The sequence below is a fragment of the Strigops habroptila genome, chromosome 8 (assembly GCF_004027225.2).
Source record: "Strigops habroptila isolate Jane chromosome 8, bStrHab1.2.pri, whole genome shotgun sequence".
Classification (NCBI taxonomy): domain Eukaryota; kingdom Metazoa; phylum Chordata; class Aves; order Psittaciformes; family Psittacidae; genus Strigops; species Strigops habroptila.
The window spans coordinates 19,196,393-19,220,215 of NC_044284.2; positions in this window are offsets into that span (position 1 = coordinate 19,196,393).

Here is a 23,823-nt window from a genome sequence, read left to right on the forward strand (position 1 = left end):
GCCTCAGAGGTGAGTGAGGCTTTCAGTCCCTGCCTACCTACATATTTATCTTGCTTTTTTGCCCGAGGCCCTTTCTGTCACAAAGCCTGTGGAAGCTTCACATGAAAAATCCATGAGTCAGAGTGGGAACAAGAGGAATACTATCCTTGGTTTGTCTTTTAACGGTCTCCACAGATAGCAGTAACAAGACTCCAAGTCCAAACTGCCTAAAACTCTAAAATAGAGAGACTTTTAGCCTGAAATAAGTCACTTAATTCCACTGAAAGAGAGAAACCTTCCCTCCTTGGAAAGCGCAAATCCAAGAGCCATTGCATAGTACCAGCAATTATGTTTACCATCTGTTACATATTGCGATATATAGCATAAGGATAATAAGATACAATGTATTACTATGACATACTACAGCTAAACAGTAAATATTTTTTTCATTGCTGGAAAGGAACCTGATATACACCACAACACTGTGTTAGTTTCTATGACATGAGAATTGCCATCCTGAATTAGTTTGAAGGTCCATCAAGCATGGTATTGACTGACACTAGTATCAGATGTTTAAGGAAGGAGTCCCTATGGGGGCAATTATAGACTAATTTACCCATCAGGGAAATTCCTTTTTAAACTGCATCAATTATCCCCCAAGGCATAGGGATTTATATCTCTTATGTTTTTAATCTTTTCCAACATAACTCTAGCTTATCTTATTACATTTATAAATGTTTAGCCCTTTCTCAAAACCTACCAAGCTCATTTCACTTCATAGAACAATTTTAAAATACATACATCTGTCTCCAAATACGGGCAGATAAACACAACAAACACGTTAACAGGAAAACTATTAACGGGAATTGCACAAAAATCCATCATGTGTATCATGGAAAAGTTAGCAAGGCTGATCACCAAGAAAACTATTATGAACATTCAACTTAATGTGTTCCAGTAAATTTCTGTGCATCAGATAAAAACTGCATCTAGAATGGCAAAGTTGAGCATCAAATGTCAAAAAAAAGCGGTCTTTGGTATGTTGTCAACAAATATCAGTAAGCCTATTTTTGAGTGTGTTCCCTATGTTACAGTACCCACTACATCATACAACTTCTCAACAAAGAATCACAGATGGAAGTCTGTTTTGTCAGACCTGTAATTCAGCAATTTCATGGAGAGCAACACACGAGACTGCTGTGGAATTCAGCAAGAGACCCCGTGTTCACATGGAAAGCAGAGAAAATGTCTTTGGCATCCCCCCTCAGCGGCCCCTTGACAGGAAGGCTATACACAGCTAAAGTTTCCTGCTTGCTGCAGAGCTGCTGGAAATGGATTGAGGTAAGGAGGCATAGGAATCAGCTGACCATATTAACAAGCATTTTCCTAGCTAGCCTTAGGAGCTGAACAAGAAACGTTTATAAAAAACAAAGTACATACCCTGCCCGCTCTGTGCATATAACAGGACATGGGGCACACCACGGGATTCAGCAAGGAAAATTGCATGTGCAATATGATTTACTACCTGACTAAACTTAATTCTGGAAATCTCTTATACTCAGATCTGGGGAAAAATCTGAAATAGTCATAAATTAATCCAACATACACATTAAAGAAAATATTACTTAACTTTTTTTTTCCTAGTTGCTTTGCAACAGTACATCAACTTTCGAAAGACAGAAAAAGGAGTCCGGAGCCACATTAAATGATTAGCAACTTTTTCTCCAGGTATACAAAGGCTACCGGAGCGGGGGAAGGGTTTTCTGGCAACAATTTAAACACTCTTCGAGGAATAAAGCTCATCTCCTCTCCAACTGCTGCAACTGCCAAGTTTTTCAAGTGTTTCCTCCTACTTCCCTGCTTTTACTCAGGGAACTTGATGGATGCACAGCTACTGTTCCTAGGGACCATTCACATCCTCTTAAGTGCCAGCTCTGTACAGGGCTGTTCTCTGCTTTCTTGTGCACAAACATAAAAGAAAGGGGAGCCTCTTCCCCATCCAAACCTCAGTAACACTTACCGACATCTCCTGACAGGTAGGCACAGCAGAGAGGTTGTGAAAAAGGAACACTTCTCTCCTGCATCTTCTTACTGAAAGTTATTCCTAGCCTCTGTCAGGGAGAGAGATCAGGTAGGCTCCAGTCTTGCCCACAGTTCTTAGAGGACAAAAGTTAACATAAAACCTTCCTTAAAATGCCTACCTTTCTAACACAGCATGGGGGTGGGGGAGTGGAAGGGAATAAAACAAAACAAGCCCATACAACGAAAACCATGTGTGAATAATTGATGTCATGGCTCACCAGATAAAGAGCTAGAAGTACTTCACATCAGTCCCAAAATTGAATTTATCCTAAATGCTATGCAAGATGAAAACATTAGTTTCAGGTCAAGAAACCCCTTTCCCTACAGCCAAACAACCAAAAATATTCTTTCTTGGTTTGTTATGCCGGGGGGAATGGGGTGTGTGGAGAGCAATTAGGGGAGGGGACAGCATTTAGGGGATTTTCAATACAAGCTAAATAACTAAATACACCAATACGCCAGTGGCTGGAATGACCACAGTTGTCACAGAAAATCCAAGTTCACATTCCCATGCTCAAGTAAGCACAGAAGCAATCTGAGCCCAGGTATCCCATATCACACTCCAGTATTGCATCCAGGAGTCTACAAATTATAAGAATGGAAGGATGCATCGTCAGTACCTCACACCATCCTCACTGGCTCTGCGATTGGCGCTCCAGTCCTGACATACTTTTCTTCAACTGAAACCACTTCCTGGATTAGAATAATCTAAGGATGATTTCATGGGAACCTATGCTGGATTTTTCTAATAAACAAATTATTAAGCGAAAAAGAATCATCCAGTATGAAACTAAAGCTGTATTGCTATAAAACTGATGGGTGCAACTTTGGAAACAACATCCATGGAGCAACATAGAAAGGATTCTTGTGTGGCTTAGATCTTCTAGGACAGAATAGGCTATACCAGCTGTGATGGTGGGACTGAGTAGGAAGCATACAAGGAACTTCCTCACACAACAAACCCTCGCTCTGTATTAGGTACAAAACACTTGCTTGCACCTGCTCCCATGTGCCTGGAGATTTAGGAACTGAAAAGACAAAAAAACAACTAAGGCAGTGCTGCCATACCACCAGCCCCAAAGAGAAGTGCCAGGAGCTGGGGGGTACACAACAGATGCCAACAGAAGCAAGATCATGCCTACCTGAAATGCCACAGGCAACTCCATATACAGACATTGTTATCAACAGAATGCTATTCAGGTCAAAAAGCATTTTAGATGCAGCACACTGCAATTTCTGACTATATTCTACCTATTTGGAACAGCTCTGACAGCCACAGAGAAATGAAAAGGAAGGTGTCTGCAGGCACTCTGGTATTTATTCTGTCTGAAGTAGCAAGAATATTATTTAGGAATGTCATTATTGGCAACATTTCAAGGCCAGTCAGTGCCAGATTTAAAAAAAAAAAAAAAAACAACCCATGTATAATTAAGTATCTCCCTCTCATGGCCAGTGTCAGACAAAGAGGGGGAGCAGAGCAGCCACATTCCAATCCCCTGAACAAAGGATCACTGGAAAGCACAGTTCACAAAACATGCTTTAAAAAAATAAACAAAAAACAAAAAACACAGAATAAACCTAAACATTATTCATTTCCTTAGTTATTGTTACTAGCAAATAGCTTATATTTTGTTGCTGGACAACTTCAGATAAAACACCTTCCCTATGGGATATCATCTGATTCCTAGCTGTTCATCCACTAGAAATCTCCTTACCTTTCAAATACCTGACAGAGCGTTGCATTTCCCAGCAGAAAAAAGCCCTTTTTCTAGTCCTAGCAGGAACACCACACTCCCTCTCAATGCTTTGATAGGCTTTCCAATTTCTTGCCTAGTCTGCGAGATGACCCACATTAACCATGACTCCACATTTCACTGCCTCAGAAGGTCTTTGGAGATGCTATGCACTGCATTAGGACACCCAAGTCAGCACTCTCATCACCCTAAACAGTCAAGGGAAAACCTTCTCTAGTGACACAGACTGCATGGCTCAAAGGCAACTCCGAAGCAATTCTTTTATCCATTCATTACAGAAATTCCCTACTGCATTAATGCTCTTTACTCAAGCTTCTCATTTAAGCTCTTAAATTAACCCACAATGGATGTAGATCTGAAGTCATACAATATATGCCTGCTAGTATCCTGGACAGCAGCCTGTCAAAGAAAACCAAAATGCCTAGCTGACAAACCATTATCTTTAAGAAGTTTTCAAATAAAAATAGTCTGAGAGCACTTTTCAGAAGAGAAGGGAAAACTTGCAACCCAAGTAGAAAGGGCAGTCAGGATACAGAATTCTAAAGGAAGCAAAGGCCAAAACTGTCCACCAAGAAACAGGAGAAAAAAATATCACACGCAGCCACAACAAGCCCAGCTCCCGTGCTCCAGAGCCAGACTTTGATTGTCCATGCTGGGCAGGAATATGGAGAGCTGTCCATGCCAATGTCACATATCTGAGCCTACCATGCAACCAAACCATGGCCAGACAGGCTGTCCCAGAGATGCTGCTAGCTGTCCACAGCATACAAAGCAAGTGAGCTGGGGAGCATTTTGCTCGTATGGACACTCACTTGCACTCACACGTCAGTAGCAATATAGCCAGGCTCAAAGAGAGGACCCACAGGAAGGATGTCCAAAGCCCAGAACGACATTTTCCAATTTGGATACAGTTTAATTTCTGGGATAACCTAAAGAAATCAATGAAAGCTCTGACTGACGAACTGTAGACATTCTATGTAGCTAAAGACTACAGCTGTTAGTGCAGACGCCAACATCCGGAGACACATCCAAACCCCAGACAAATCCCCACCCATTTCACTGGAATTAAGCGTTGTTTGAACTGGGATTCATCCCTCATACCCCAGAGCTGGCACTACTGGGAAACGCATAGAAGGAGCTAGTTTTCACCTGCTGTATCACTGCCACCAGAAAGGGGGAGAAAGCATCAGTTTGAGAGAGATTCCTGTAAATATCACTTCCAAAACTCAGTACTTTAAGGAATTAAATCAGAGTGCCAAAACAGCTGGTTTGTTGGCATTTAGATCTAATCCAATACCTCCCCTTCCAGGAATAACATTAAATTTTAGTGGATAGACAGTGTTACTGCAGTGTTTGTGCCTAGTAGCTTTTCATCCACAAGAACATCAGGGATTTTGGTTAACTCTGAAACATACAGTCCACTGAATTTCACACTCTCTACACCTGTAGTCTGGTAATAGTCATTTATTGCAAGTGTATTAAAATTACTTGATCAACATGTCATCAGCAAGGTTTTAATTTTAATAGCATGACAAGCATGGTATTTTAAGTCCTATCTTATAGCTCTCTTGGCTATTATAAAGTGAATTTTCATCTCATTGGCTTTTGAAATGCAAAATACTTCTTTTGGTTTTCTTCCATAAAGCTGTTTCAATGCACTTAAAATTTTCATTACATTTTTGAAGGATCCCTCTACTTAAATTTTAATTGAATTTTCTTAGAAGATTCCTTAACTTATACTTCAATTATACATGCATGGCTTCCACCGATTCCTTTCAAGTTCTTTATTCATGCTTTGAAATCCCTCAAAATCACCAAAAAGTTTGCAAAAATTTAATTCAAATTGGTAAATAAGATTCTCCTGTTCTAAATTAATTTCTATGAGCAAGCAAAAAAGAAAGAGTGGCATTGGGTTTTGATTGTAAATCACACTAGGGAGGATTTTAAATTTGAAATACCACATCGAATTGTACCACACATCTCCCTAAGTTACCTCACCTTTGAATCTTTACTAAACTGAGCAGTAGGTGAAAGCCTCAACAACAGCAGTAGAATTCACTGCAGTAATTTAATCAAAAAGCCAAGAGTAAAGCAGGATGAATGTGTGATTAGCTGTGAGGAACAAATACTTCAGACTGGTAGTTTCAGAGAAAAGGCCATGAGATACATGGCATACGATACACAGAAAGTGAACATCCAATGAGCCAAGGCAGACTGTTGACTTATCTCTGGGAACAAATAAGAGGAGCAGGAGCCATTACAAAACCAAATAGATTTCTGTTCTCCTGTACGTATATTGCGAAATGCGGTGCTGTAGAGTGATGTTACATTTCTGCAGTGATGTTCAGTAGAATGCCATTTAAGTCATTAGAAAAGAGATGTTTGAAAATGCATTTTTTTTTTAATAATAAGTTATTGCGCTTAAAAAACGCTGAATAGAACCAGGATATTGGGGTGTCAGCCCCGTACTGCCCAGAAATATTGAAGAGAAATACTTGGAACAAAACTGCATAAAGGAAAAAAAAAAAAAAAAAAAAAAAAAGAAAAGAAAAAAGGAAAAAGGAGAGAAACTAAACAGAAACTTCCCAAAACAGAAAATAGCAAATGAGATCTAGACAGGGCTGCACTGCAGCTGAGATGCCACGTGCCCATGCACTGAAGGACATAACTTTCCACATCTACATTCCTCAAGAAGAAAATCAAAATAAAAAATTTGAAGTGCCATGAGTTCAAAACTTCTGCTTTAGTTCATAGCAGGGGTATGCAACAAAGTTTAATTAAAATAAGCAGTGAGCAAGAGCGCTGCTCTCCTCTCGGCCACAACAATTCCCTTTCCATTGTCTGATTCTGGAAGAGTGGAGATATCACAAAGAAAATCTTTCTTCATTTCCAGTGCAGCACAGTGGTTGCAAGCAGGGTTCCCTCACTGATTGCTGCCACAAACCTGCCTTTTTTGGGCTAAGGCACAAATCAACATAACTGCTATTGATTCCACTCCCATTAGCACATGCAGGAAATCCAAACAGGTGAGAAGGTGAGAACAGGCTGATGTCAGAAGAGCCGCATGCTTCCTCACACATTGCACTTCAGGCAACTATCACAGAAATCTCACTTTTCCACGCCTCCCATACTCCCACCCACTAGCAACAGTCCAGCCCATCTTTATTCAGGGAAATTGACCTAGCTTAATTAAATGGACGTATGGAGATGTTCACAAAGATGGACAGAGATATTAACATCTCCCACATTACTAGAAGCTTCTTCTAAAGCATCTTTTGAATTCATCCCTCCTTTCAGGCAACTGGTAACTTATTCTTAACAGAAGCTGAACATGCTAGTCATGCTCAGGAGAGGGGTTTTTTTATTCTTACTTTCCACTAATAACAACCTGGGCAGAAACTGGCATTAGCAGCAACCCAAATGCTCTGTATACTAATACTTTCCTTTGTCATCAGAAAGCTGTTGTGAACATCAGGAAGAAAGCAGCTAAGCCTCAAAGTTACATACTCCAGCTCCAAGGCTTAATGATCAAGTAAACTGACTGTCTTTAATAGCCCAGAAATTTGAACAAAACACTGCATTGGTCTTACCAATAACTAAATATACTGTTAACCACTTCAGTGAAAGACCCAAGGTTGCAAACTCAAGCCATTACAGGAGTGAATTCTCAGTTTGGGGGGGGGGGGGGGGGGGCGGGGCGCGGTGCAGAATCCCAGTTATAGGGCAGCTGGATGGCCTAGTTACTGCTGCATGGGCACTGATTTCAGACAAGGCCTCCAGGTCACACATGCTACTGCAAAAGAAACAGCACTTACAGGTAAAAGCTAAAGCCCACTGCTCCCAATACACCAGGTCATTCAAAATGAAAGAAGCCCAGCTGTTTCCCCTTTGGTTCAGAGGAAGATCAGGTCACAGATTAAGTCTTCCCTTGCAGAGCAACAGCAATGTATAATCAGCTTTTATGATGTCAGAATAAGAAAGATGTTTACTAGGTAAGTGGGGAGGTGAGGGTGAAAATAGATTTATCAACCAGCCATAACACGGCCGGATAGTGCTAGAGGTGTCTGTCTCTCTCAAATTAAAAGTCTCAAAAAAAAAAAAAAAAAAAATCCACAACAAAAAAACAATGGGAACAAGGATCCTGGGAGGGAATTATTATTCAGGGAAAGATGAACAGCAATCTCATAATACACCTAAAGTTACTCTTTTTGTATTTCAGATGTCACAACTTTGTCAGATAAAGATCAAAATTACAGATTAAGCACAAGGAAAAGATTCTGGAATACTCTCACATTTCTCATTTTTGGGTCCTCAGCATCCTTAGTACACTAAGTAGCAAAATATGATTTATCGCAACAGCAGATTACCTCACAGCAATTTAAATAAAGAAAGGTAAAAAAATAATCAAGATGGCCATCCTCTTTGCTCATTTTCCAACACCTTATATGAAGGTATGATGACTTTGGATTATCTATTTCCCTCCTCTCTTCCTCCCTGTGAGAAGAGTTATGCACAGAAGCCCCCGCCCCACTGGCAGGCACATCTCTGTTACAGTGTAAGCCCCCACTGACTGCACAGCAGATGTACCAATGGAAAAATTAATGCAAACAAAGCAGCAGGATTTCACCTCTGATTGCATTTTAGCCTCCAATTTTGCAGAGATTTTATCATTATAGACAGAAAAAAAGATTTACTAAAGGCTCTTTCTCCAGGTGAGATTGATACACCACACTTTCTGGGTACTTAGGATGGTTTTTTCCAGCCTCACCTTTATTAGAGCACAATCCAAGGGCTGAGCAGCTACACACAGGCTGCTGTCTGGGAAAAGCTCCAAATCTCTCCTTATCTCTGAATGCAAGTGCCCTTTTATCCATGGTCAGCATATATAGGATGCTTTATTTCAAGGTGGCTTTTTTTATTAATGCCGACATATCTAAATACCAATACCTCCATCAAAAAAGTCTACCATTTCCCTACATACACATTAGGCTATCTGCGAGGAGCCTGGAGCGAGATGCAGTCTTGTGTAAAGGATGCTCTGAGAATGAGGCGCCTCTGGAGTTCCACTGACACTCAGCTCTGAGACTTCAAAAGAGCTGTAAGTGGTACATATGCTGTCTGCTGGCCTTCTGCACAGGGAGTCATCCACACTAACAGACATATGCTTGTGAAGAAACAGACTATAGAGATGATACAATCAGTTTCCTGTTAACTGCATCTAAGTCTAAGATTCCCACATTTTACAGATTGTAGATGTGGGCTTTTCATACTGAAATGAGTATTCAGTACAGACAATCTCCCCAATTCTATCCCCAAGTCTCATAGTGTATTTGGCAGGGAGTGGGTTTGTTGGGTTTTTGGGGGAGGGAAGTTTGGTTGATTTTTTTTTTCTCTGTACGAATGCATGGAAATCAAAATCGATTTTTTTTTTCTTATGCTTTTAAAGAAAGTCTAATTCTCAGGGCTAGAGACTTAGTGATCTCCAGACCCCAGAGTACCATAAAGTCCCAAAGACAGAAACCAAGTAAAAAGACTTCCACATTTTTTTTCAATTGTATGATTTTAAATCCAATTTCCTTTGCTAGGCAATACAGAATGCTCTAGTGATGAGTCATAAAATGTGGGGTTTTCTAATAGAGAGTTTTCACCAGTCATGTGTGTTTACAGAGAGAAACGGACAAGCCAAGTGCAGTAATTTTCTACAAGAGTAGTACATTAGCTGGTGTGCATATGTTCATTGATTCACCTGTTTTACATTGACCTCAGTCATTCTTCTGTCAAAGTGGTAAAAACCAAGACCAACTCCATGTAATATCATGGCACCAATATAGTCCCTCAAAAAAATCTCGAATTGATGCCTGTTACTTACCACAAGAACAGGGCCCTTGCCTAAGGGGAGAGCTATGGGAACTCCAGCAGTGGAAACAATTGCTAATATACAGGCTAGATGATAGCTGCCCCTTGGAGCTGCCCTACAGCAGGCAGTGCAGGCAGCACAATCAGCCTCCAGATTCTTAATCTGAAGCCTAGAAGCATCTGGAAAAAGCCACACTTCAGCAGTGCATTAGAAAGGCACCATCATTCCTGCTGCTTATCTGCGGGAATCTCCTGGGAGTGCTTCTTCCTGCATAAACTGTAATTACAGGGGCCTAATCAGTAAATTCCATGTTATGTTTCATCTCGTTAAATGTCTGTTACTTTCAATCCTTCCCTCTCAGAATAGATCTGAGTGAATGTAGAAACAAAATAAGTGAAGGAATAAGCAAGGGCTCCCCTTTAAATGGAGTGGGCTTATTTCCAAGGCCACACAGAGAAAGAGAGGGACATAGTACTGTAAATGAACTACAGCTTCAGTCACCCAATACATCTGCAGCAACTGTTTTGGCACCATGTATTTGAGCCAACAAAGGTTTTATTAAACATCATTTGTATATACAACTGCTTTTTTCATGACCTACATAGAGGCTACTATGATATAGTGGCTGTATGTGGACTGGGAAGAAGTTTCAATTATAGAAGCTCTCTCTACATTTAAAAAAAATCCTTGTTAGTCTTCTGTCTGCCCGTCTAGTGAAGCAGCCAATTTGGAAAAGCACCTTGTATGAATATCACAGCAGGCTCCAAGCACTACTGGCATCTTCCACCATTTAGCAAGGCATAAAGCCCCCAACTGCAAAACCAGCCCATCCACAACACTATGTTATGCAATACCTGTTTGCATATATTCTGCATTACATTGAATCCCTGAGGAACAGGCTTCTCTACCATGTTTAGCTGCTGCAGTTTGGAAGGCAATTCCTTTCAGCTCTCAAAAACAAATTAGAAAGGGAAGCTAATATTTATTCTGTTCCCTTATAGATATCCACCTTTCAAACAGAGTTTGTCACAGTTCAACCAAAACACACAGCAAAGGAAGGAGAGGGGTTGGGGTGAATTTGACTGGAGATTTTTTTAAAGATTTGATTTTTATACATTTACTTGATAGGGTATTTTAGTGTTGCAAAATAAATTCAATACTCAATTCAAACAGAACTGAGTCTCAGAGACATCAGATACATAGTGGGAACAGATTTCTGAGAATTTATTTTTCAGCAAGTTTTTAGAAAAATCTGGCCATGTTGCCAGTGGTATCTTAACTCTCCCATCTTTTTCATGGGGTTGCACATTAGTCATAGTCTTGAACCCATCTGTGGAACAACCTCCGCTGCCTGAATAGATTTGAACCTACATCTTTCAGGTGAGTGCTCCAATGTCTCCTAGGAAGCTGTCCTATGAATCTTTAATAGTCATTTCACACTCCTAGTATAGCAAATCCTTCCCTAATCAGACTGCATCTGTGGCCCCTTTACTGCTGTCCCATGCCCTTTCCCAAGCCTAAAAGGGTACAAATCAATGGTACAAATCTCAAACACAGTCTCACTGAGACACCCTGCCAACCTGAACTGCACCTGGAAAACAGCATGACAGAGTGAGCTAACCCTTAGCAATTTGCATTAAAAAAGTGCTTAGCTCACGTTATGTCACTCAGTACACACTCAAGTTGATGTGTACTCAAGCTGACCTTTATGCATCTGATATTGTAGAAACAAACACCTTCAGATTTCATCATGCTCAAACTAGAAGTCTAATTCAGATGACATTCAAAATACTCAGTGCTGCGCTACACCAGATAAGTCGGTTAGTCACTGTTCACTCAATGTATAACATTTCTGATGATTTTTATTTCCCTATAGCTTTCCTTTCTCTTGGAGCTCCCAGCTCAAGCCCATACAGCCAGCTAAGCACAGAGTCAAATATGTGTTATGTGGAAACTACAAAGATATCTTCCATTTCACTACACTTTACACCCCAGTACTTGGTGTAACCCTTCTACACACCACAACATGAAGAAACTCATCAGGGGATATTATACAAATGGCATTTGTATACAAATATTATGCAAAGTAAATATTATGCAGAAAAATAATCCAGGCAACCCCATCAGATCAGTAACTTTGGAGCTAATCAGCATACAGAAATACTCCTGGGGGTCTAAGAGGGTCTCCGCAATAATCAGAATTTCCCTAGCTGAATTGCTCATAGGAAATATTTCTGGAGTGAGAAATTCAAACAGATTCCAGAAATCCCTGAACACTACCTGGTTATTTTTCTATATCCAGCACTTAGCCTGGTATGAAATCGTAGTTGCAACATAAAACCCAGGGAACATTCTTCTGCTTTGCTTAATTCTGCATTTACATATCCATTCTGGAACTAAAAATGACGAAGCAAGACTGATACGGGACTCCACCCACCTCCACTTTTTATCAGATTTGTAAAGTCATAAAAGCGATTACTCTGAAGGACTGCAGTGTGTGCAGGTGGAATCTGTCCTTCTGAGCCCATCTCCATTACCATTCGAACCAACAACCATCAGAAAACAAGTCATCAAAAAACCATGTCCAAGGGTCCAATTCTGCACTCAGATGCCTCAACAGCTTTGAGGGATATAATCAGGATTAAATCCTGTGAATGCAAACAAGAAACTGGCCTGTGGACATGTTTACAACAGTAACTTTCATCAGAAGCACAGAATTGCTATTTGGTTATTGATTATTGGGTACTTTTCACATTGATTACAACAAAATTCAAAATGGTAGGCATGTAAAAAATAAAACGGAGCCAGACTACTGAGAAATTGTCACAAATTGCAGCACAAAAGCACTGAATAAAACAGTTGTGCTGAGGAGTTTTTGACATAGTTATCCTGATGCCAAGACTCACAATCGTATTCACCGTTATATATGCAAATATATTTATTTTGCAAATAAAGCAGCCTCAGTAACACAACACAATTGGTTTTGACACTAGCAATAGGTTTCTTTGCTTTCTCCCATGATTTACAGAAGTCTCCCTCACTTTCAGACATGAAAAAAAGGTAATCAATTTGCTCAAGCTTATTTGAACTGTGCTTAGACACAAGCTGTCCTTTCTCACATTACATTACTCCAGCTACTGTCAGGCAGTACTTCAGGTGCTTTCACTCAGCAACAACAAGTCTTTCACTTTTTGTATTATTATTCAAAATATTAGCCATAATTTCCCTCCTAAAAAAGTAAAAAGATTCTGTCCACCATCAAGAGGCTAAATAATGCCTAGGCAAATTGAGCTGCATTTGTTTTCCATTTAATTTCATTGCTTTTCACTGCTGCCATTTAGGATTTACTTGAACAAGATAAAACCCAGCACACATTTCTAAATGTATAGAAAGCTTTTGAACATAATTGATGAGAACTATAATTAATATGCAAATAAATCATAGGTAGGAATCCCATACATGTATGAAGTAATATTAGGCATGGATTAACTTCATATCCAGAGACATTTGCTCCATTTAAAGAAACATAAGTCATGTGTTAGACTTGTGAGGACCCAAAATGCCCCTGACAGTCCAGAGTGTGATGGCTTCCACAAGCAGCACGTGTAGGTGGGACCTATTTTACCACAGTAGTATTACAAGTTGTTGAACATTCTGTGTCAAATCAGGAATGAAGTCTCCTGCCAATGATAAAGACCAAAAAAAAAACCCCAAAACCAAACTAGTCCCCATTCAGATTCTGCTCAGTACTGTGACTAGGATACTGTTAGAACATGTCTACACTGTGGATTGCAGGCTGGCCAGGGATGCCAGAGTTAGTGGTAGATAAAGTAACAGAGTACCAGAAAGTCTCTAGCTGAAGTAACTGCAGTCAGCTTTCATGACGATAATGCCGGAGTGACTGGACTGCTGCTAGTACTTCAGCAAACTTGCATAAATCAAGGATGGTATTGCTCCCCAAATGCCGTAGTCTGCTATGGACGAGTCCTAACTGCATCTTTTGATTTCCCTACCCAGGTAATTGCAATGAACCGAATGTTAGGTGTTATTAGACAGGAACAGAGTTCAGGAAAAAGAATGCAAATTCGCTATGGTGCAACCTGACACAACCACATCTTAAATAACCATGTGATATCTTACACATGCGCACACTCAAAAAGTGGACAATAGCAGTGGAAAAGACTCACATAGTACAGGAATTAAAGGCTATTAAATGAAGCTAAGACATGGTAGGTTCTAAGCAAAGACAAAGAGATTATGGATATATCACACAATTTCTAGTTAAACTATGGTACGGGTAAATTCTTGACAAAGGATGTTGCAGATAAAGTTTATGCAAGTTTGAGGGGAAACTTGCACAAGTTAATGAAAGAGAAGCCCCAAAATGTTCTTAAATAATAGAAGCTATCTCTGCTACAAAAGTCTCCAAGTTGCAAATTACTGAAAAGCTGTGAAAAGTGTTTGAATGAAGTATTCCTACATACTTGCCCTATTATAAATTCCTTAGGCATCCACTTCTGGTCATTGCTGCAGACAACAACTAGGAAAGGTGAACCTTTAGTCTGAAACTGTATAGCTGTTCTTATGTTTATGTCCTTACAATAGAATCCCCGTAGGGCAGGCTATCATGACACTAGTTTATAATCCAGAATGATCAAGCAGAGCTGGAGAGATATGTCAGTATGGGCTGCCGCACAGAGTCCATACCCAAAGTAAATTAGTGAGTGGCCAGGAAGCCAGGAAAATTTGCCAGTGCTAAACTCAGCCCTGCTGCGACTGGATGGCTTCTGGCACCTCAGCAAAAAAAGTGGTGGATTTCAGCCATAAATATGCTGAGTTTATGAAACAGATCAGTAGGAAACATTTTAGGTGTCCAGCTTTGATACAATGAGAGCACAGCCTCAACCTAATATTCTTCATGAAGCATATGTGAGAAACTGTAAAAAGCACAGAGAAAGCAAAGGTAAAATTTAAGATATGAGGTAAGGCTTTTTTTGTCTGTGCTCATTTTTTAAATCAGATCCTATCTTTGAAGTAAGGATTTAAGACACTTCCCATGCACAGTTTCTGGCAAGTGTGCTTATAACATTTTGTTGACATTTCACAGCTACACCTCAGCAAACACTTCAGGCTGTTGGTGATTATTGTTAGACACACATCAACTACAGAATATTTAATTTCAGTAAAATATTATTCTGGGTAAGGAAATCTGAACGGGGCCTACGCTACAAAACACTACAGGTAATTCATTATGACAGGTAGAAAAGACTACAATTTGCCTCTGTAACTGCTTATTGCAAGCTGTTCTACTCTGTCATCTTTTAAAATCATAATGACCATAGCCATAGAAAACTGCATATTCCCCCACATCAATACCTATCTGTGAAGATATTTATTAGTATTCAAATGAGTGAAAAGTTTAACAGCCTGCATCTTTGTATGGAACTTGATCCTGCGCTCTGACATAAAAGCTTCTGTAAAAGAACATGTAAGATCTATGCAAGTTATGAACATTGCCAACCACAACTATGAAAAAAAATAATCACTACATGCCTTGGCATCACTCCCCTCTCAAAACCATAAGCCTAACTTATCCTTCCAACTGTACTGCTGCTTGACCTTCTCCGTAACCAAGACTTCAGACTGCTGTCTCTAGAAACATTACTTCTCTGTGTATTTGATACCTCAAGCTGCTTCTTAAGTTGTTTATTTTCAAAGCAGAAGTGGACAGGATGACAACAATAACTGGTATTGTCTGAAGAGGAAGTTTTACTCTCACATAGAAATAAATTAAAAAAATAAAAAAAACCTGTCAACTATCATGTCTATTGCTTACACATTATTCCTGCTGGATGCCCACTCTGGCTTTCTCCTGTGCAATGGGAATTTTGCCATTGGTTAAACAGAAGTAGACATGGGCCTCTTTGGCAGGATACTGGCCACTGAAGTCATCAGAAATCTTTCAACTGGCTTGGGCTTTGTATTACATTTCAGCATCAACTCCTGACAACCTGTTCCAGGTCAAAGTTAAAATAGTTTTGCCTGAACAAGACTGCAAGCCAGCATATTCCATTTCTATAACCTACAACAGAATTAAACACTCCAGTTAGGCCCATTAATTACCACAATAACTGATGCTAGAATCATTTAGTAGTTTAGTTTATTATAGGATCATTATTGTTGGAAAGCTAGCATAGCCACTATTCTAGCTCTAGAAAAACTGCAAATCCCAGACTGAGATAACAGCATCTCCTAACATCAGCTATACCCAGCTCTAGTCACAAATTAGACAGTGGCTTCCCAGAGGTGGCAAAGTCAGAACAACAGAAAAATGTCCCTCTGACACCATCTTTCCTGCTTGCTCCGAGGTGTTGGGATTGAGCAAATTCCCCGGCTGTGTGATAAGCAGCAAAGATGCTGTTGATGGTATTGCCCTGTGCCTACTTCCATCTTCACCCTCCTGCTGCTGCCCTGGGAGATTTCACAGCAGTGACCTGGGCTGGGGGATGCCAAAGACACCCACCCCTACTTTCTCATTGCTTCACTAGCTCCCAGCCAGCAGCTTCACAGGGACAGGAAAAACTGACAGATTTTGACCCTCAGGTAAAATTCTGTTCCCAAAGCAATACACCCTAAGAAGCCTTAAGCAGCCTGGAGCCAGCTCTTATTTAGACATATGTCAACTTTCGGGTGCAAAAGGTTAAAATATATACATTACCCAAAAGTTAAGCATTTAGAGCTAAAATGGCAACATTTGGATCTTGGTGACAGGTAGTAATTTGTGGGGCACAGAACACTGCAATCCAGGCCCCAAATTAGCAGCCCACATAAACTAAACATAGAGTAAAAATTGGGAGCCTGGTAGAGGTTCACAAACATAACCTTAAGATTAGCAATACATTTGCAGTCCTTGGCTGTTATAATTAAACTTGTTTCTAGCATAAGTCCTCATAAAGAGGTTTCTGAAAATGTGGATTTCAGAATCATCTCCTGATGAACTCTAAGGAAGAAAAGACTATTATCTCCTCTTCCAAAGGCAATCAGCAAAAGCACTGCACATTAAGTGCTTTTCTACCTCATGGCTAAAACTGTTCCTCCATGCCTTCTTGAGCTCTCCATACAAAGCAATGCTGACTACCAGGCATAGTCTTCTGTCATGGTTTAAACCCAGCTGAACCCAGGGCATCTTGGAACACGGAAGTAGTTTTAATAGCCAAAGCGTTACTATTTCTTTTAGCCTTTACTATTATCTCAGTATCTTTGATCAATTAACAATTCATGTCTGTTAAGAGAGGCATGAACATCTACAGAAAACTGCACTCAACTGCTTGGACTTGGTTCTTTGCCATTCCTTACCAAGAGAAAAGAGAACTGTGATTAGGTAGCAGGGAGTTCTCTTAAGAGAGGAGAAATTTTCTATGTATGAAATTACATAGATTCTATGAAGATGCCATGGATCCTACTCTTTGTTTTCCTACAAAAAGAAATATTTTCTTTTTCTTGCACTAAATCATACACACACTATGCAACCTGGCCTTCTTTTCAGGGAGCTGACTGCATTTGCATAAACAACAACAGTCTAATGTTTATCAAGTCATTAATTCTTCATGAAAGCATACAGCTGTATAAAAAGGCTTTTTTATCCCTAGAAAAATTCAAGTGCATTATTGAAAAAGGAAGCAGTTGCATGATTGTAGATCTTGGAGATTGAAGATCACCAGGGCTAGCAAATAAAACAATCAGAACAGAAAGAGACAGATTGTCACTGATTTGTTATTTGTTCCTTACTGCACAAAAGTTGTATTACGTACAGATGCAACTGCAGATCAGAAATAAAAACTTTCTGTTGTATTTTGAAATAAGCCAAACAAAAATTTTACTTCAATAAAAGACTTGCAGTGGCATTATGAAATTGCAAACCAGTAGGAAATTCTCAAACATATGCTTGCCTACAGTTTTTATAACTGAGTCAGTTTGGGTACAAAAGCTACCTGCACATTTTTTCCTCTATATCTTGTCAGTCTTCCCTTCATTATTATACCCTTTATGTTCCAAAAAGGGTACCATGCTAAATGCATACAGAAGTGCCTTTTAATATAACTAATACAAAGTCTTATAAGTGTATACAGATGAAAGTGACAGAACCTTTCCACAAACTTTGCTCAAAACCTTGAGATTTCTCATTTTGCAACTTTACACCCTGGAATTCTCCTTTTCTGTGAAATTTTGTGAGGGAAGCTCTTAGTAAGGGTTTATAGAGGACTGAAAGTGTGTTATGCTTCTGCTATCAATTCGATGTTACTGCTGAAGTTTCCTTTAAAGTTTTCTTCCCTGAGTGCCTGGGAGGCACTCAAAAATATATGTTTCAAACAGTAACCTATATGATATACGTTATAGTGAGACAGTTGTAGTGTCTGTATTGCCTCCTGCCAACAATCAAGAACCTCAACTTACATTCCAAAGGAAATGGAGACAGTTTGGGATAGAATTTAGATCCTGCCAGAAGGAGGCTGAGGTTATCACTCAACAATCAATGCATGCCTCCAAGATAAAAGGAGGCAGGTGGAATTAAAGAAACAAAGAGGAAAGACAGAGACAGCAAATCCTATCCTGCCCTCAACCCAGAAGGATTCAATGAAATGTACATAGAGAAATGTAAAGCAGTCCCCTCTTTCTCAGTTAAATATAAAGGCTTCAGGCATGTGCTAGAGGCTTCTATTAACTCTCCACACTGGTTTCACTTTTTCCCCTTTATCCTCATGCAATATACATAGACCAAATTCTGCTCTCCTTGCTGATATTGAATAGAGTACATCAACACAAACAATTCACAATGGAATGGCGCTGAAGGCAAATATACAGCCCCACTGTTTACTACATTGCACTCCAACCATTTAACTGACTACATAAATACTCTATTCTGCGATAAGTGCTGCAAACTTTTGCACCAATTTAGCCAGCTGACTCTACAAAGGCTTCTTTTGAGTTCAATAGGGCTGTGCATGCAGTGACACTTCAAAGTCAAGCACAGTAACATCCAGTCCAATGCAATTACTACTTTCAATCAAATAAATCTATCTCAAAAAATTCCTTAGTCTCTGGACAGTATGGAAAATTGAAGATAAGTGGAAAACGTGGTCTTTCTTCCCTTACTTTATAGATACAGTAAAGCCTTCTCTACCAGTAATGAGCTGTTCCCATAAATCTAAAGGAAGAAAACCTGTTCACCGAGCAAAGACAAAACAAGTTACAGTATATCACAGCAAAGGAAGGATCTAAAGATCAAAGGGTAAATGCCATTTTCTGCAATGTGTTTTTCCAGGACACAGCTTACTCAGCTCCTGAGTTGCTCTACAGTGGAGAAGCAAAAGCTATGAAAGGATGGGAGCAGTGCATGCTTAGGCTCTGGTAAGCAAACACCCAGACACCAAAAAAAGAAAAAAAAAGCCACATTTGTATAGTGGAATCAGTGTCTGGAGTCGTATGAAATGGCCCCTTTTTTCTGTTGTGTTTTTTTCTAGTATTTCATTTTAAATGTTCTTCTTCCATATTAGCTCTTTCAGGCTTACTCAAATGAGAAGTGTAGCTATGTATTCAAACTCCTAACTGCATGCCTTGTTTTGCAACAAAGAGTGACGCTTACATGATGGCTTATGATGGCCTGTGGATAAAGGCCACTTCACTATTCATAGCACAGCATGTAGCGCTCTCCTTAAATCTAAGAAACATATTGTATGATGTTATATGATCATGATGTACAGAGAGAAAAACACATCACAAGAACAGCTGCAGACAGAAAAGCAATAGCAATTTTGTAAAACCTTTGTGAAAGGCTTCAAATTCCAGCTCTCCAAGTTATCAAACTAAAGCGTTTATCCTCAGTGCATTATATCCTCTACCTGTATTGATTATTCCTTTGTATAGCCATGCCCCTAGGTTTTCCCAAGAGGTTCTTACAGAGCATTAGGTGCTGCAAGCGCTATAGATTCTTGCGAAAATGATGTGAAAGGGAGAGCAACAGAAGTGATTTGGAGTCCTTCTCAAACACACTGAACCTCTCAACAACGCCTCCCACACAGTCACTCTCAATGACAAAGATGCTTCTCTATTGCAAAGATAAGAGATGGGGTAGGAGTAGATGTGCTGCCACTGTGGGAGGGTTAAATACCACACTTAACAGTGCTGGCTTTCAGAAAAAAACACAGCCAGGTGTTAAAGCAGTTTGAGACTAGGCAGCAAGACCCTCAATATACACTGCCCACACCACCAGAGAGCCACTGAGCAAGCACTCACAAAGTCAGGATGGTACAGGGAGTACAAGGAGACAAAATTCATTTCTGAAGCCATTCATTCTGTCAGAACTACACAAGCTGCTCTATTTGCCAAGTGAGCCCAGTTCTGTGGTCAGAAAGATTTCATCTTGTCTGTGAGAAAGGAGATAGAACATGTTAATCATGGAAACACTAGTGTTACTAGCCTACTCAGGTAAACACACACCTAAAAAAGTACACAGAGCCCTACAAAAGCCAGCCATAGTCTCTCTCAGGAGAAAGAAATATGATTAAGACCATCCTTAATTCTCCATTTTATCTTTTTTTTCCCCCTAGGAGGGAGGAACTGATTGTACCTCTGCCCTGGCCTCCTAACACCAAACAGTCAGCAAAGCCCACAGCAACTGCCGGGCTGAGGCACACGCATCCATGCTGGTCACAATTCAGAAGTCATCATGTAGCCCTGGCAGACTGAGCATAGGGAAAATAGCCATTGCCTCATGGTAACTGCATGTGAAGTGTAGCTTTTTCACATGGTGACTACCACAGCCAGCAGAGAGCAAGGAGCTCCTTTCTTTTTTTTCACCCCAAAGCAATGGTCAGATTTTTATTTATTTGTTTTCCCTGACAGCTAGGAACTACATTACTTTTGTTCTGAAAGCCAAGGGCTGGGTTTTTACATTCCCTTGACAACCAAGGCTTTATGGCAGCGATTTCCTGACTCAGGACACAGACCAGTTATTCACTTCAGTGAAGAGAGACAGCTTCAGGTGTGCCCCAGAGCGAGATACACCCTGGTTTAAGACAATGCTTGAGGACAGTATTTATCCTCGCTTGTCAGAGGAGCTAGCAGTGGTAGACACCCCTTCTTGTCTGTACTTCACCTTATCAATTGTCCAAAAACCTCGGTTTGAGAGTGGCCTGCCCTAGATGCTACCCAGAGTCCTTCCAGACAGCCAGTGCAGCTACACATTGCACCCACAAAGAACAGGTAAATACGTCTATCACTCCTACTTCTAGCAGTCCACAAGCTGATGAGCCATTTCTTTCTGTCAATGTAACATACACTTTTGCCTCTAAAAGCACAAAAGCACCCCTCTGGTCATAATGATAATATCTGTGGCTTCACAATTATCAGCCTTCCTCTGTATTCACACCGCCAATACCTTGTAGCAGAACATGCCTCCTCCTCTCCCTTATGCAATAAATTCTAACAACCATTTTGCTGCTAATGCAGAGGCATTGCTTCATACTCCCAAAAGCTCCTTCAAAACAAGTCATACTTCATTCTCACTTAAGAGGAGCAGGATAGTTTCTACTAATATTGTCTGTCCTATTGCCAAAATAGAAACTGCTTTTTCCTCACATTAAACTGTATCAGTATGTTTAAACACATTCTACCACACAGAAATCTCTATTCTTTCTTAGTTTTATACAGCAGCAACAGCTTTCAGCCCAGTGGTTTTCATGAAAAGGTTTTATTTTAAAGGCTAAAAAAAGAAAAATCACAGAAACTGAGGATAAAGACAGTAAGATTGCAGCTATACTGAAATGGTATCAAGTGAATGCAAACTAGTAAAAGGCAATGATATCGTACATTGACATTAAGGTGTCTCTGAAATATCACAGGTACAATCAGTTTTGGCATTGTTTCTGTGTCTGAACCTAAGGTTTCTCCCTGGTTTTATTTTTAGTACCTTTTCTGAGCATTAAACAATTCAGCCAACTACTTAACTCTAAGCATGTGAGTAGTCCCACTGAAGTGAAAGTGCTTTTTGAATGTGAATTATCCTTAGTTCTCTAAAAGCCATTTGAATTGTATTTAAATGTAGAGAACTTCTATACCTGCAAAAATCTAAAAGTAAGAAACAATTTACTATAGAAGTTTATAGCAAGCACTCCAACTAGGCAATAATGTTGACACTCATTGGCTTAGTTCTTTATCTTATGAAGAAAACATACAGAAAAACTCACTCCATTTACCAATCCTTTGGGAGATTTTCATTACTGGCCTTATATAACAGCAATTGAAGATAGAAACAAAATATTATTTAACAAGGTTTTAGATGACAACATAAAGAGTGACTGCTAGCTGAGTGTTGATTCAGACATATTTCTGCCAAGGTCGCTTCCCTGCCAAAATATACATCCAATAACCATACATAAATTTTATTTTTAATAAATGACCACTAAATGGTTGTATAAATAGAGTAAACTGTGAGTACTGTAGTTTATAATGAATACCTGTTGTAGCAACACTAACAAATACCTTGCACAGACTGACTGCAAGTCAGTGCAACTGTCACTATCTTGTTGGTTGGTGGCAAACCAAATGATGTTGGAACACATCAGTGGTTTCCCTTGGTGAGAAATCTACACCTTTGCTACATCAGCTTTCACACTCCTGAAGTATCCCTCATGTTTGTACTTTTCAGACATTTGGTTTTGGAAAGCTTACAATTTATAAAGGAATAGCAACTGACCCAGAACATCGCTGTGACAAGGCTGTTCCCTATACCCTACCCAAAACATAGACATGCTTACATGAAGGCCGTGTGGTTTGAAGTTTGAAATAGGAGTCTGGGATTAAAAATAAGTCAGCTACCAACTCCTTGTGTGACCTTGGGCAAGTCTTTCAACACCCTTATCCTTCAGTTCGCTAACTGTGTAACTAAAAGAGTGATGGAGAGGGCTTTGTGAGGATTATTGATTGATCACTGTTTGCAAAGCCTGCTGAGATGCCACTGGGAAAAGTATTCAACTGTATGTGTTTAAAGGATCAATATATGTTATTACATTATTATTGAAATAATGGTAAATACATTGTACAAGAAATTTGAAAAGATACAAAGAGAAAAATAGTTGCAAACCAACCTGCAAAAGAGGACTCATATTTGGTCCATTATGTCTCATCTTGTAGCAGTAGTTAAAGAAAACTTGAGGAGAACCTTTTGTATGAAGGGGTCTGATGCCAAGGGCACTCAGCACCACCCAGAATTAGGCACCCTCGCTCTTCTCAAGGACTTATTTGGGAGCTACTCATTTAAGTCTCCACAGTGGCAACCTGTGCAATTCATGCTATTTTCTTTAGGTAGATCATCCAATTTTTTCAAAAAGCTGCCTTGTAATTTTCTTGTAAGAAAATCAGGTTTATTTTTATGCTTTTCTCAACTACATGCACATTTAGGTAAATTCTGATTTTGCACCTAAGCAAATGCAAGGGGCATTTTACACTTTTCTTAAGTACTGACACATTTACAACTGCAATTTCTCCAAAATGTCATTCAGCCAAGATTGATTATTTGCTGCATAGTGAGCAGAGGAAAGAGAAAGAAAGGAGCTGTCAAGCATTCTTGCTTTTCTCTTTAGGAAGAAGGAAAAAATAGGCTTATCTTTGGAAAGACAGACCCTTTTATTAAAGGATGAAATGAGCACTGAACAAATAGTATGTGGAATTCCAGATATGCTGATACTAATGGAAGAAATAGTTAAGATGGCAGAAAAATCATGTGTCTTTAAAGACTTCAAAGGCATTTGTCCTAGATGCATCTGCATTAATTTTCTGGGACTTGCAGATTCATGTGGTCCATTTGCATGTGATGCATTTAGCCCATTGCCCCTCCCCAAAAAAGTTATCAGGTCATATTTTTCTCAATTTATTCCATTTCTCAAGCTTCCTCTTACAGCTTAAAATAGTACTGTCACTCAGACCTCCCTGTGGCCGCTGAACTTCTCCACTGCAAATTATCACATTTTGTTATTGATGTACTCTGGAATTATTATATAACCAAGACTTGCAACAAGCTACATAGAATACAAAGGTGCCTTTTCTCAAATATTTCTCTCTCAAAAACAAATAACAAAGAAAGCCACCTTGATT